Raw genomic sequence first — 12,544 nt, 5'->3', positions numbered from 1 at the left:
AAGCGCTTGTTATGGTGTTTGCCTGGACAGGAGGTTTCAAGGAGGGAAGGTAGCCACTGTTGACTTGAAATACCACCTTATCCTTTCTGATGTCACAGGTTACCTCTTCCCCATCATAAGGACAGGAAGAGTACACCAAGAAATTCCCCCCTTGCCAGGTGAAAATCTTTTCCGAAGGTATGTCGTTGTCACAATTGTAACAGCCATTTGGAATCTGTCCCAGCATCTCATTTCCTAAGTTAATGGAAAAATGTCGGGCATCAACTGCCATTCCAATCAAGCTGTCTGCACCCAGAGTGATACTTCTAAGGTCACTGTTATCCACCAATATTTGAATGGTTTTGTGTTCTTGATCAACTAGTGTTTTCTGGTTCAAATACAACCCCTGCTGTTGAATGTGATAATTCAAATTGATATAAGCATCCTGGTTTTTGAGGTTCTGTCCTCACTTAATTTTTAGGGGAACTGTGAATTGTCATACCAGTCCTGGGATGGTGACCTCTTCTCCAGTTTGAACTTCAACAGTATACGGCAGCAATTTAGCTGACTGAAATGCTTTCTCAGTGTTGTCAAAGCCCATGGGCTTACCCCCCAGTCGGGACCAGACTTAATAATTGATTAGGTCCTAAATAATTGTGAATCGATTGAGAATGTCACTGCCTAAGTAAAATGCAGAGGGGACATCTCTCACAACACAACAATTATGATCTATGCTTTAGTCACCAATGGACATTTTTGGCATGCACCTGCTAGGCAGGAGATGTTTAGAATTTGGAGTTTCCAGGCCCATTTCCCACTTATAAATGAACCTAAATGTGGGAATGGTCTGATCTTTTGGGAGTTTCATGAATAACACTTCGCTGATTAATCTTTTTTCATTATTCAGGCATACTTTGGTGAGAACAGGCTCCCCGCCTCATTTACCTGAATGGGGGAAAACAACTGTTCACCCTTTTTCTGGATGTCAGTTAAACTCTGATTTGATATGGGATTTGTGTTTTCTTCAGATTGTGGATCGGTATAAAATTTCACGGTATTTCCTTCCAGTGTGGAATGCCACCTGAAACTGGGAGGAAGGCTGATTTTCAAAATTGGAGAAGGGTTCCCGTCACCAATTTGCTCTCCTACAGAGATGACAGTGATGTCAGGGACATGATTGTTCCTAAAGTGGAATTTGATTTTGTCAGACCGCTGTTCAGTCATGTGGCATGTGCCATTTAAACTTACGTAGTTTGTGCATCGTTTTAGTTTTATTGTCAGGTTAGTCTGTGTCCAGAGGACCTTGCTCACACAGTCAATCAGGGGCGATAACCTCCAGAGGAGGTCATTCCCCAGGAGACAAGGTGTGCCCTCTGGAGTGACGACTATCACCGGGTGTTTCACCCTATGTCGCCCAATTTTGATCTCCAGAACCGCAGTCCCCTTGACTGAAATGTCATTTCCATTGAAGTTTTGGAGTTGTACAGGAAGAGGTGCGAGGGGAATTTGGTGACTCCCCCCATCCTGAATTCATTTGGTCAAATGCCTTTTTGGACAGAAGGGTGGCTTGGGAGCCTGTATCCACCAGTGCTGAAAATGCACCTTGGCCCTGTACCTTGACGGACGCATAAAATCTGCCTTCTCTCTCCTCAAGGGGATAAAGGAAATGGGAATTTTGGGCCAATCTGGCAGTTAATTTCTTTATTTTGAACTCCAACACCATGAGATCTTGGGCAGTTTTATGTGTTGGAGTCCGGGAATCTGTAAATAAATTGCCACCCAGATATTTGTGGGATTGTGGAATCCCCTTTTCCCCCTAACTCTTTACTGCACCCCTTTTCCTGGAGACAGTCAATTGAACTGATTTGGGGGGAGGATCCCTCATTGATTTTAGAGTCCTCTGGGCGACATTTTTGGGGTTCAGGAATTGGTGGTTCTGGGTCAGTGCCCACTCTTACCCAGTCTGAGTTAGGGTCTTTTGGGACCCATTTTTCCTTGGGAGGAATCCCCCCATCCCTGAAAGAGAAGAATTTCTTCCCTGAGTCCTCCAGGGATTCTTCCCCTTCAAACTGTATAACGCGGACTTCCTCCACGAATTGGGTTTTCTTTGTCCCTTGGTTTGTCCTACTTACCCTCTTTTCCCTAGGTTCCAGCTTTTCGGGGATAGGAGATTTGGGTTCAGGTTCGGAGGTTTCTAGTGGTTTTTCTCGGGTAAGGAAGGAAGTTTCCTCTAGGGATTGGCATCCCCCTTCACTCCAGGCCTCCTCCTCTGGAACCTGTTGATTGTCAGGGTTTTCTCCCTGTCATTGCTCTGGGGTACCAGGCCCTGGAGTTGAGCTGAGGGAAGATCCCTGGGGCTGTAATTACCTGATTGGACCCCCACTTGTGCCGGGGGAGTCCATACATACCCAAGATGGGTCTGTGACCCTTGTATCTCGGACAGAGTCATGTGACACATTTGTTGGATACCCTGCCTGGCTACCACCCGCTTAGGATTGAGCAGAGGGTCTCCTCTGCCTCTCATTTGGCTTATTAGAGGGATGAGTAGTTTTAGCCCCCCATCTCTAAGTCCAGAATGGGGGCATTCTTCACCTCCGCCACCTTGGCAGCAGTGGGGGTGTTGGATGGTTTGGGCATTTTGGGATTATTTTGTTTTCAACTGGCTTTTGGATCTCATAGATCTGGGTAGCATGTTCTATTACCCAATCCAGGGTCCTTTGCTCATGGAAGTCCTTTACCAATTGGGTCATGATAAACTTAGGGAGGGCATGAAAATACATATTAATAAACTCCCTGCTATTGGTGCGCCCCCGTCTAGAGGTCTGGGCAAATGCCCGCTTCAGTTCTTGCACAAACTCTCTAGGTGCCTTGTCCTCCACACACTGCAGGTTGTAGGCTGCCTTGCGAGCCTCCTGAGGTTTCCTGTGCACAGAGAAGTGTTTCGAGATGGCTGCCTTGTAGGTAGACCATCTTTGACGATCTTGATCCTCCAGCCCAGCAAATAAGCTGGAGTATTCTGGGGAGAATATCCACTTGACAAACTACATGGAATTCTGATAATTTTTGATGCCAAATGACATCATCATCTGGTCATACAGCTCCAGATGCTCCCATACTGAGTATTTTGCCTTTTTGTGGTAGGGAGTCATGAAGCCTCTGATGGCTTTGATCTGCCGAATTGGGTCTTTTACGAGAGTTCTCTTTTGTTTGGCAGCTTTCTCTTTCTGCCGCACTGAGTCCATTCGCCCTCAGACTCAGAGCTGCTACTATTTGTGGTACACTCCCTGCCCTCTCGGCGCTCCCTGATTCTTTGAGACTGGGAATCCCTCCCAGAAGGACGCGGTCGGGTCTCTTCTCCCCTGTGGTACTGTGGGCTCTCTGGGTCACTTCCCTTGGGCTCCCCCTTTCACAAAGGGGAGTACTGGTCTTGCTCCTCCCTTCTTCCGGGTGTGGTGGAGAACTTCTCCCAACTCCCTGAATGGGTGGAGGTTTTCAAGATGCTATTTTGAGGCCTGGGCTCTGATTCATCTCTATCTGCAAAGTGGATCAGATGGTCCCTTTGTAACCTTTGTTTCTGCCAGTCCAGCTCCCTGATCTTCTCATCATAGAAGCCCTCCTTGTCAGATGTTTTGCTAAGATATTTGTAAACCTAAATAAAGATGAAGGTCCATCGATATCTGATAGGGACTGGCCTTCCAGCTCAGTGGGACTAGGCCTGAATGAGTCCAGTTGCTTCATGCCTCCCTGTTGTTGTGAACTGGTAGGCATGGAGTTAGCAGTGCCCTGCGTATATAATGTGGTGAGTTGGCTTGAGGCCCCTGGTAAAGAGGACATTGGTTTGTCTCTGATTTATCTTTTTCAGCCCCTATTTCTTGGTGGTATATAGAGGCCTGAGCTTTGAGCTCTGCTACCAGGGCTTGAGTAGCTACTATGATCTTGCTTTGTGCAACTACTTGGCCATGGAGTCCCTTGTTGTCCTCACAAAGGGCCTAACTTTACCTCTGAGAAGCCTGTACTATCTGGGTATACTCAGACCTCTTCTTTTGCAGGACACTAATCTCCTCACTCAGTGCATTTTTGGTCTCTGTTGTCTGCTCTAGGTAAAATTCTATTAGTCTCACATGTCCCATTCATTTTTCATTTTCTACTTCTAAAGTCAATAACTAAATGTGATGTGATATGTATTTAAAAGGTTTGTAAAAAACAAATTAAATTAAGTTAAAAAAAGAGAAATGTCTACTTTTATGTCAGTCAGTTCCTGAAAACATGATTTGTTTTTCTCTATGTCTCTCTTTAACTGGCACACTTCCTGACACAGGGCACTTTTCTCCTCACTCAATTTGGTATTCTGTTTGCTGAGGTGATCTCTCAAATTCCGCCTGGGAATGGACCTCCCTTAGATCAGCTCTATTCTCCTCTTTCAATTGCTTAATCTGCATTTGAAATGCACAGATGTCCTCTAAGCAGGCCCTATTGCGCACAACTTGTTGACTCAATTTTAGTTGACTCTCTCTCAGGTTCTCAACACCTTCTTGACAGTCATTTCTTAGTGCAGAGAATTGGGACTCTCTCTCTCAATTCATTTTCTGCTGTGCTACCAACTCATCATTTAGCTGCTAAATCATGTTTTCTAATTTTAATTCAGCATTTTGACTCTGCTGCACTTTCTCCTCTATTTGCCTTAACTCTCTCTGTGCTAGAGCCAAAAGCTCAGATTGTTTTTTTTTTTAACAGAGCCTACACTTTCCTGGTATCTCTCTTCCATGATCATCATATAGAAGTACACATATTAGCCATTTTAATTTGCTCATCTCTGGTGGTATGTGTCATATTAAAATTCGGCCAGGGCTTGATGTAACAGGCCGTTATCCTGCCACACATCCATATTTATAGAGGTAAACTCTTGCATCATTCTATATTGCCACACTTCATGCTCTTGTTCTGCCCATTCACCTTTAATGAACAATTTGGATAGAAGGTGCTTCCTAGCCATGGTAATTTCTATGGTTTTCATTATAAAATGTGTTCTGCACCTGTTGAGTTTCAAAGGTTTATTCGGGCAAAACAATGTCCATTAAACACATATCAGAAAATTTCACAATAAAAGCATGACAAATATACTCGTCATCACTAACGGAGCATTGGTCCATAAAATAAAACAATCTACATTATAATTCATAAGCACCAATCAAATATCACAGTAGGGCAATTCATCAGTCATCTATAATACAAAAACAGTTGATACAATACAGAACCACATATTACAGGTTAATTTAAGAAACCAGCACACGCCTTCTTATGGCACCCCGTCTCAAAGACATTGCAGCCTTCAAGTTTGAGAGCAGGGCCCAAGCAGCAAATTTCGTTTCAGCCTTTAATAGAAGCATCAGCGCCGGCCGATATAAATGTAAGCCAGTACATCTCAATTCTTGCAAAATGGTTCGCTCTCTAATAATTGAATAGCCAGGACAAAAAAAAAATAAAATGGCCAAATCTTCAGAGGGGGCACCACAGACTTGACAGCTTGAATCGTCCGAGTAGCCTGGCCACTTTGCCGTGTTCCCCCTCAAAATCAGGCAATCAAAGCGGGCCCTGGTAATGAGCCAGCTGTGGTCACCCACCCTAGCCCAAGTAAGGTACGGCTGAATAGTAGGCAAACCTCTAATTAACATGTGATGCACATCAGCCTGCGAAGGCCGAACTACACTAGTACGAGTAGCGGCTTGTTCCCTGATTACCACCTTCTTAAAGAAGTTTACCTCTCTGGTTTGAAACAAGCTAGTTGCAGGTGGCATAGCCGCCAAGTTTGCCTTGGACATGTGCTTATATACAAATTTGAGCCAGGGTATCTTCTGTTACAAGTCCACCATTAGGTTCTCTATGCAAGGGGAAAATCTCAACCCTGCTTCTGCTTAATTTGTGCTCACAATATTTTATTTACACACACAACCATGGTTTGGATGGGGCCTTCACAATGCAACCCAGCTTTCTATCCACTAAATGTAACAATACCTTGAATGACTAGTCTGCTCTGTCACACTGTAACAGATTAATACCCTTTTCTCAATCACGGCACAAGCCCCCAGTTTGTCCCGGTTTATTACATGGCACACGCAAACCAGGGATCTCCTTCCCCTACGATGAATGTGGTGCACAATAAAAACAATAAAAAAATTGTACACCTCGGATTCTTTTGAGCAGGTTTCCAACCCGTCTCGCACACACCCTCTACAAACACCCTGTGTCATAATGGACTAGGAACCGGGCCGGTGTGTATCAATAAGATATTTATTCATGTATTATTTATTGGCAAATAAGAATCAACCAATTACATCAGCTAGCAATGTTGTGGCAACACAAAAATGCAATGACTTCTATAAAGCGACCAGGTTAAGATATACTGTCACAAATATTTCCTTTTTAATGACAAAACAGAAGAAGAACAATTCAACACACAATGATAGCACAAGAGTTAAGCACTCCCCGTGAGACACTCAACCCCCAAACATCAATTGGACTTGATTCCTTTGAATGGAAGGCAGTGGCAGAGAGTAGGAATACAGGAGGAAAATTGGTTTTGGCGTGGTGCCCACAGAAGCAATATGGGGAGCCAGCAAAGAAGGGGAACATTCGTTTTTAGAGCACAATAGAAGAATGGGATTTTTTATTATTTATCACAACTGCTATGGGAAAGAAATAGAAAGACAAGGAACTCGCTTGCTTATACTTAAAAAGACAGGCAAAGCTTTTAGAGACTACTTGTCAGCCCAAAAGGGGAAAATCGTTTTTTGAGATGTTCGGCACACTTTCAATGGGAAAGAGAATGCAAATGGAATTTGTTTTTTACCTCACAATAGGGAAAGAGGAACAGAAGGGGAAAATAGTTTTTCTGGATGTTAAGCTCAATTTCAATGGGAAAGAAAATACAAATGGAATTTGTTTTTACTGAGGCTGAAAATGACAGGTAGCCTCTGGGAAAGGGGGTAGCTCACAAAAGGAAAATCGGTTTTTGGTTAGGATGACAGATGCAATGGGAAAATACAGCTGCAGATGGAAATTCGTTTAGCAGGGCACAATTTAAGCACAGGACCTAATTAGTTTCTCAGATGACAATGGGATTAATTCTTTGGGCAACACTTTATGACTATACCAGTTCACAAGGCACTGGGAGATGATGGTTGGTTTCGAATTCCAACCATACAAATCCTGTGAAATAAATGCCTCCTGGCTCCTCTGCAAGATTAGGCCTCACTGCTAGTGCTGGGATGGATCAGCGTTCGGCAGCAGCTCACCTCAGAGGTTAGTGGGCCAAAGTCCTGATCTGAGGCGGGGTGACTTATTTATAAGGCAAATTATATCACAAATGTGTCATAGTTCTGCAGAAGGGATAGGTTCTATGTCACTAGACCACTCCCATCTGTGTGCTGATAGGTCCAGAAAATGTAGGAGTGTTTTAGGAAACCAGGGGAGGAGACCACTCTATCATCTTCCTTCGACAGGAGGCTTGGTCTGGTTCAGGGACATAGAAATCTCACTGCATGACAAGTGCCCTTAATCTCCATATTTTGACACATATGAATGCATTTCTGAAACCTATATTTTTCTGCGAGTCAAATGACGTGACTCAGGAGTTTGTATGTCATTCCTGTGTGGAGCTACAGTTTTTCCTCATTTACTCCAGAATTATATCAGTGTTTACATGTTTTATCACATTTTTATGGTTCTCACATTCGTACAGAGGGTCACATTAAGTTTTTATTAATAACATTTGGTATGTTGGTCTCACAAAAATGTTTTTAGATGGTGAGAAGTGGCTTGCTAACATCTTTTCAAAATTCCTACCATGACTATTGAGCTACAAATATTACCAACTTTAAAAGATGAAAACCATTTCTCTCCATTTACACAATGGACAGTCAAACCACTCCTGTCATGATTCCTGCCCCTCATGTCCCCAGCCCTCCAAGATGTCAGGCTGAAGCCAGGCCACGATGACCCACATGGCCCTCAAGGGCCTTTCCATCCCTCCAAAGACCCACTTGGAGTCAGACTTGGCGCTTGTGGCACCAGGCTCACTCACTCCCATAGGATAACATTGGGGATTGGACTTGTAGTGCATTGATGGGGACAAGATGGATGCCCCCACATATTTCGGTTCCCAGAACTGCATGTGCAGTCTAGTCTTTTGGGTGTGGTTCAGCCCAGAGACACCTGGGATACCCAGAGACTATTTAAGCCACGCCCAGGCTGAGAAACATGCTTTGCGTTTTCTGCACCTGCAGCGTGACACTCACCGTGTTCGGATCGGTCTCCAGTAGGCCTGCATCTTTCTTCTGCGCTCAGCTCCTGCAAGAACAAGAACACCGTTAGGAACAGCCTTACCTTGCAGCGCTTCTGCACATCATTCATCGCTCCTTCTGTTCTGTGGGCATCTTCGGCGGTGTCATTCCCATCCCGGCACGCCGCTTCCTAAGGAAAAGGGAAAATAACAGAAAAAAGGCATTAGTAAGCCTTCTGCAAATCTTTGCTTACTTTTAAATACTGTACGAGCTTCAAACGCTTACCTGAATCCCAGCCGCTCTGTGGGAACTCTGTCTTCGGAACTTCTCATCCATCTGCAAGAGGGAAAAGACATTCCAGGTTAGGGTGGAAACATCTAGAGGCGCCGCATACCGTGCTTACTCACCGCATTTGTTCTTCATAACGGCATCCACGCTGAAAACGTTACGGCACCTAAAAGACACAGAAAAAGAACTCAGTTCAATACAAATACGAAAGGGGCGCATCGCGCATTCTGCTCTCACTCACCTTCAGCGCTTCTCATCTCAGCAGCACGCCGCCATCCCCCGACCCCGGCCATCATCTAAGGAAGGAAAGGAACGAAGTTAGAGAACTGTTCAAAAGACTCATTATACTTACCTGTCGGACTCTTGCCAGTGAAGTAACTAGGCAGAAACGAGCCCGCATCAATCAACGCGCCCCTGCGCTGAAAGCAGGACGGAGAGCACACTATCCAAGAAAACAAGGTGAGCTGTGGATCAAAGGGAAGGGTTGGACCCCGGGGAAGAAGGGGTTCAAGTACACAGAGACAATAGGGAGTTAAACTCTACCAATCCTGTGTTTCAGGCCCAGTCTCCAGCCGAATAGCGTCCAGGGAAGGGTTCAAGGTCGTAAGAGGTCAGAACAGGCTGAGTGACGTCCCCGTGGATACCAGGTGAGCGTTACAGAACGCAAAGCCTCACATCAAAATCCACCTGGGCATCATGGAAACGTCAGAAACCGACCAGTTAGCCCACATGTTCGGGCAGCTATGTTCCGAAGTACATGCAGCCAGGCAGGAGACCAACACCCTGAGGAGAGAGCTGATAGTAGCCAAAGAACGAACTGATGATTTAAGCCGGCAACTTCTCCAGTCACAAGCAGGGCATGCACCATTGCCGGGAAGCGTGCCCTCGATGCCAGCGCCATCAGCCAATCCCGTTCAGATAACCCTTCCTGGGGCAGTTCCCTTGGCCCCGCCCAAACGATTTACGGGGGATCCCCTTTCCGAATGACCAATCACGGGTCGCTTTTGTGCAATCCTACCTGAGTGGTAGCGCCGCGAACTGGTCTGTACCCTTTGTGGCCCAAGACGATCCTTTGCTGCATGACTTCAGGGGCTTTCAGCAGGAGATGGAAAAGCTGTTCGCCCGTCGTACTCATGGGCAGGCATTAGACAACGAACTTCTGTCCCTACGCCAAGGGAATCAAGACTTATTAACATACATAGGCCCTCATTACGACCCAGGCGGTAAGTGAAAAATGATGCGGTAAATGATTACCGGCATTGTTTTCCGCTAGGTCCGATCATGACCCGTCACTGTTAACTACGATGCCATTAGCGGCATCGTAGTTAACGCTGCCGCTAACTGCACCAAGGACGCGCGCACGTGACCTGCCACACCGTAAATACCGGCATGGCGCAAAGCTACGCGAATGACGACCCAAGCGGACATGCACCTAACGCCATCACCCAGCCCATTAAGTACCTTACCGCCATGGTGCTAATTACGCCATCGCGAACCAACCGTAAAGGGCCTTGTGCAGTGATTCCAGCTGCCACAGGTGCACAGAATCAGCACAGGTGGAGGCAATACAGACTCAGGAAGTACAAAAAGAGCACACCCCACCGCTTCCCACACCCAGTCACACTCCACAATGATTCCAATAGGACTAGCAATGTTGGGGCTGGAGGACCTGATAGCAATGCAAGTGCTACAACTTCAACTACAACAACAACAACAATAACAACAACAGGCTACACAGAGGAGACGCAGGAGGAGAAGGAGGGCAAGGCAGGGCCAGCAAGCCCCACCAGCACAGCCAGTGGCACCACGCAGGCAGCCCACAATCCCACGCATCAGAGCCAGTCCATTCAACCTCACGGCTGAGCAGATCCACACCCTGTACCGTTTGGAGCGGGACACCATCACCGCCATCGTAGACATGACACACAACGACATCGTCAGCATGATAGAAACACCAACCGCCATCCCACCCCTACTGAAGGTAGGGTTTCCATGCACTAGCCGGCATACCTGGTTGCATTGGTGCCATCAACTGCACCCATGTGGAATTGGTGGTGCCACATGCCATGGAGGTACCGTACCGCAACCGTAAACTATTTCACTCAATCAACGTGCAAATGGTCTGTTACTCCAACAGGATCATCACACATTGCTGTGCCCGATTCCCCGGAGCAACCCATGATTCAATGGTCCTTCGGAACTGCACAATACCACGCTACATGGAGCGACATGCAGGGCCAAGATCCTGGCTACTCGGTGAGTCACATGTCATGCCCATGGAAATGTGAAGTGGGTAAGTGAACGACGTACCAATGCATACTCCACCTGGCTGAAAGGGGGGGGGGAATGATCCATACTCCACCTGGCTGAAAGGGGGGGGATGATGCACATACTCCACCTGGCTGAAAGGGGGGGGGAATGATGCATACTCCACCTGGCTGAAAGTGGGGGGGGGAATGATGCATACTCCACCTGGCTGAAAGGGGGGGGAATGATGCATACTCCACCTGGCTGAAAGGGGGGGGGAATGATGTATACTCCACCTGGCTGAAACGGGGGGGAATGATGCATACTCCACCTGGCTGAAAGGGGGGGGGATGATGCATACTCCACCTGGCTGTGAGTAGCAGAGACAACAGAGCCAGATCATACCCTAAAGCAGCACAAACTTCAGCTGACACCACTAAACCTAATGCCCGATGTATGCAGCCCCACCACGTGAATGAAGGTGTGCCCCAATCGTGACACAACCATCTGCAAGTGCATTGTACCAATTCACACCACATTGACTTCAACGAAATGCACCTACATGCACGTCACCAAACACCATCAACTGAAAGGCCTGTCCCCCATAACGGCGCACGAAGGAGGCACATGACGGACAGAAACATCAACACACCATCACACAGACAGCAAGGCCCACAAAATGTCCCTATCAACATCAGTATTGCTCACTGGGGTCATGATGAGGCTGACAGCAATGTTGCAATGATGTGAGCGTTGACATCACAGGACACGTGCCAGGCCACCAAAACAAACGGCATGAAGGAACACAGTGGATGGGCACTCACAAGGCACTTGACCCCCCTGCATACATTGGTTGATGGCATGCACAACAGTCCATAAGAGCCATGAGCATATACTGGTCGCATAGTGTGAATCAATTAGTGCATTTAAAAGAGGTCCGAAGTAACAGTTGGATGCAAGCCATGGTGGCACGTCATGTTTTGAAATAGACGTCATGACTGACACATACATTCTCGCCCACATACAGGTGATGCAGGCTATCCCCTGAAGAGGTGGCTCCTTACACCAGTCCGGAACCCACAGGACCAGCACGAGGAGGACTTCAACCCTGCACATACACGTACCCGTGTGGTGATTGAGCAGGCATTTGGCCTATTGAAGGCATGGTTTCGCTGCTTCAGCAGGTCTGGTGGGGCACTCTATTACCGCCATGAGAAGGTGGCAAAGATCGTCATGGCATGTGTCATGCTACACAATATGTGCATCAGACGAAATGTGCCCCTGCCCCCCAATGCAGAACTGCAACCACCTGACGATGAGGATGATGAGGGTGGGGATCGGGCAGCACCTCATGGAGGCGGCGATGCACAGGAGGGGTGTGAAATGCGTAGTACTCTGATCAACCAATTATTCTAGCACATGCGGATGGGGGGTGTCACCTGGAGATGACGATTGTGGCACTGTGTGCGTCTGTTATATGGACACTGGGGACTGTTTACCAATAAATCACACATACGCAATGAGCAATGTCCACACATGTGATTTGTGCAAATAAGAAAAGTGTATTGTAAAAGTGATTTTGTTGAACACACCCACTCCCCCCTCCCCCCTGAACTCCCCAACACACCCAGTCCCCCCTTCCCCCTCCCACCTGAACTCCCCAACACACCCACTCCCCCCTCCACCCTGAACTCCCCAACACACCCACTCCCCCCTCCACCCTCCCCCCTGGAATCCCTACAAAGGTGTGA

General features: G+C 46.9%; 1 long non-coding RNA gene across 2 annotated transcripts in view; it reads left to right on the top strand.

The window, feature by feature from the left end:
- LOC138527278 (uncharacterized) overlaps positions 1-12,316 on the top strand; it is a 106,556-nt gene extending 94,240 nt beyond the window's left edge. For both annotated transcript variants that reach the window (XR_011283850.1, XR_011283849.1), the window contains one exon: positions 11,821-12,316. This is a non-coding gene — a long non-coding RNA (uncharacterized lncRNA). The remainder of the gene's footprint in view (positions 1-11,820) is intronic.
- The last annotated feature ends 228 nt before the right edge of the window (positions 12,317-12,544 follow it).

This window comes from Ambystoma mexicanum, chromosome 14 (assembly GCF_040938575.1).
Source record: "Ambystoma mexicanum isolate Mex_15411 chromosome 14, UKY_AmexF1_1, whole genome shotgun sequence".
NCBI classification, from domain to species: domain Eukaryota; kingdom Metazoa; phylum Chordata; class Amphibia; order Caudata; family Ambystomatidae; genus Ambystoma; species Ambystoma mexicanum.
The sequence above is the reverse complement of the archived record's forward strand: the minus strand, read 5'-3'. Positions and strand labels throughout refer to the sequence as shown.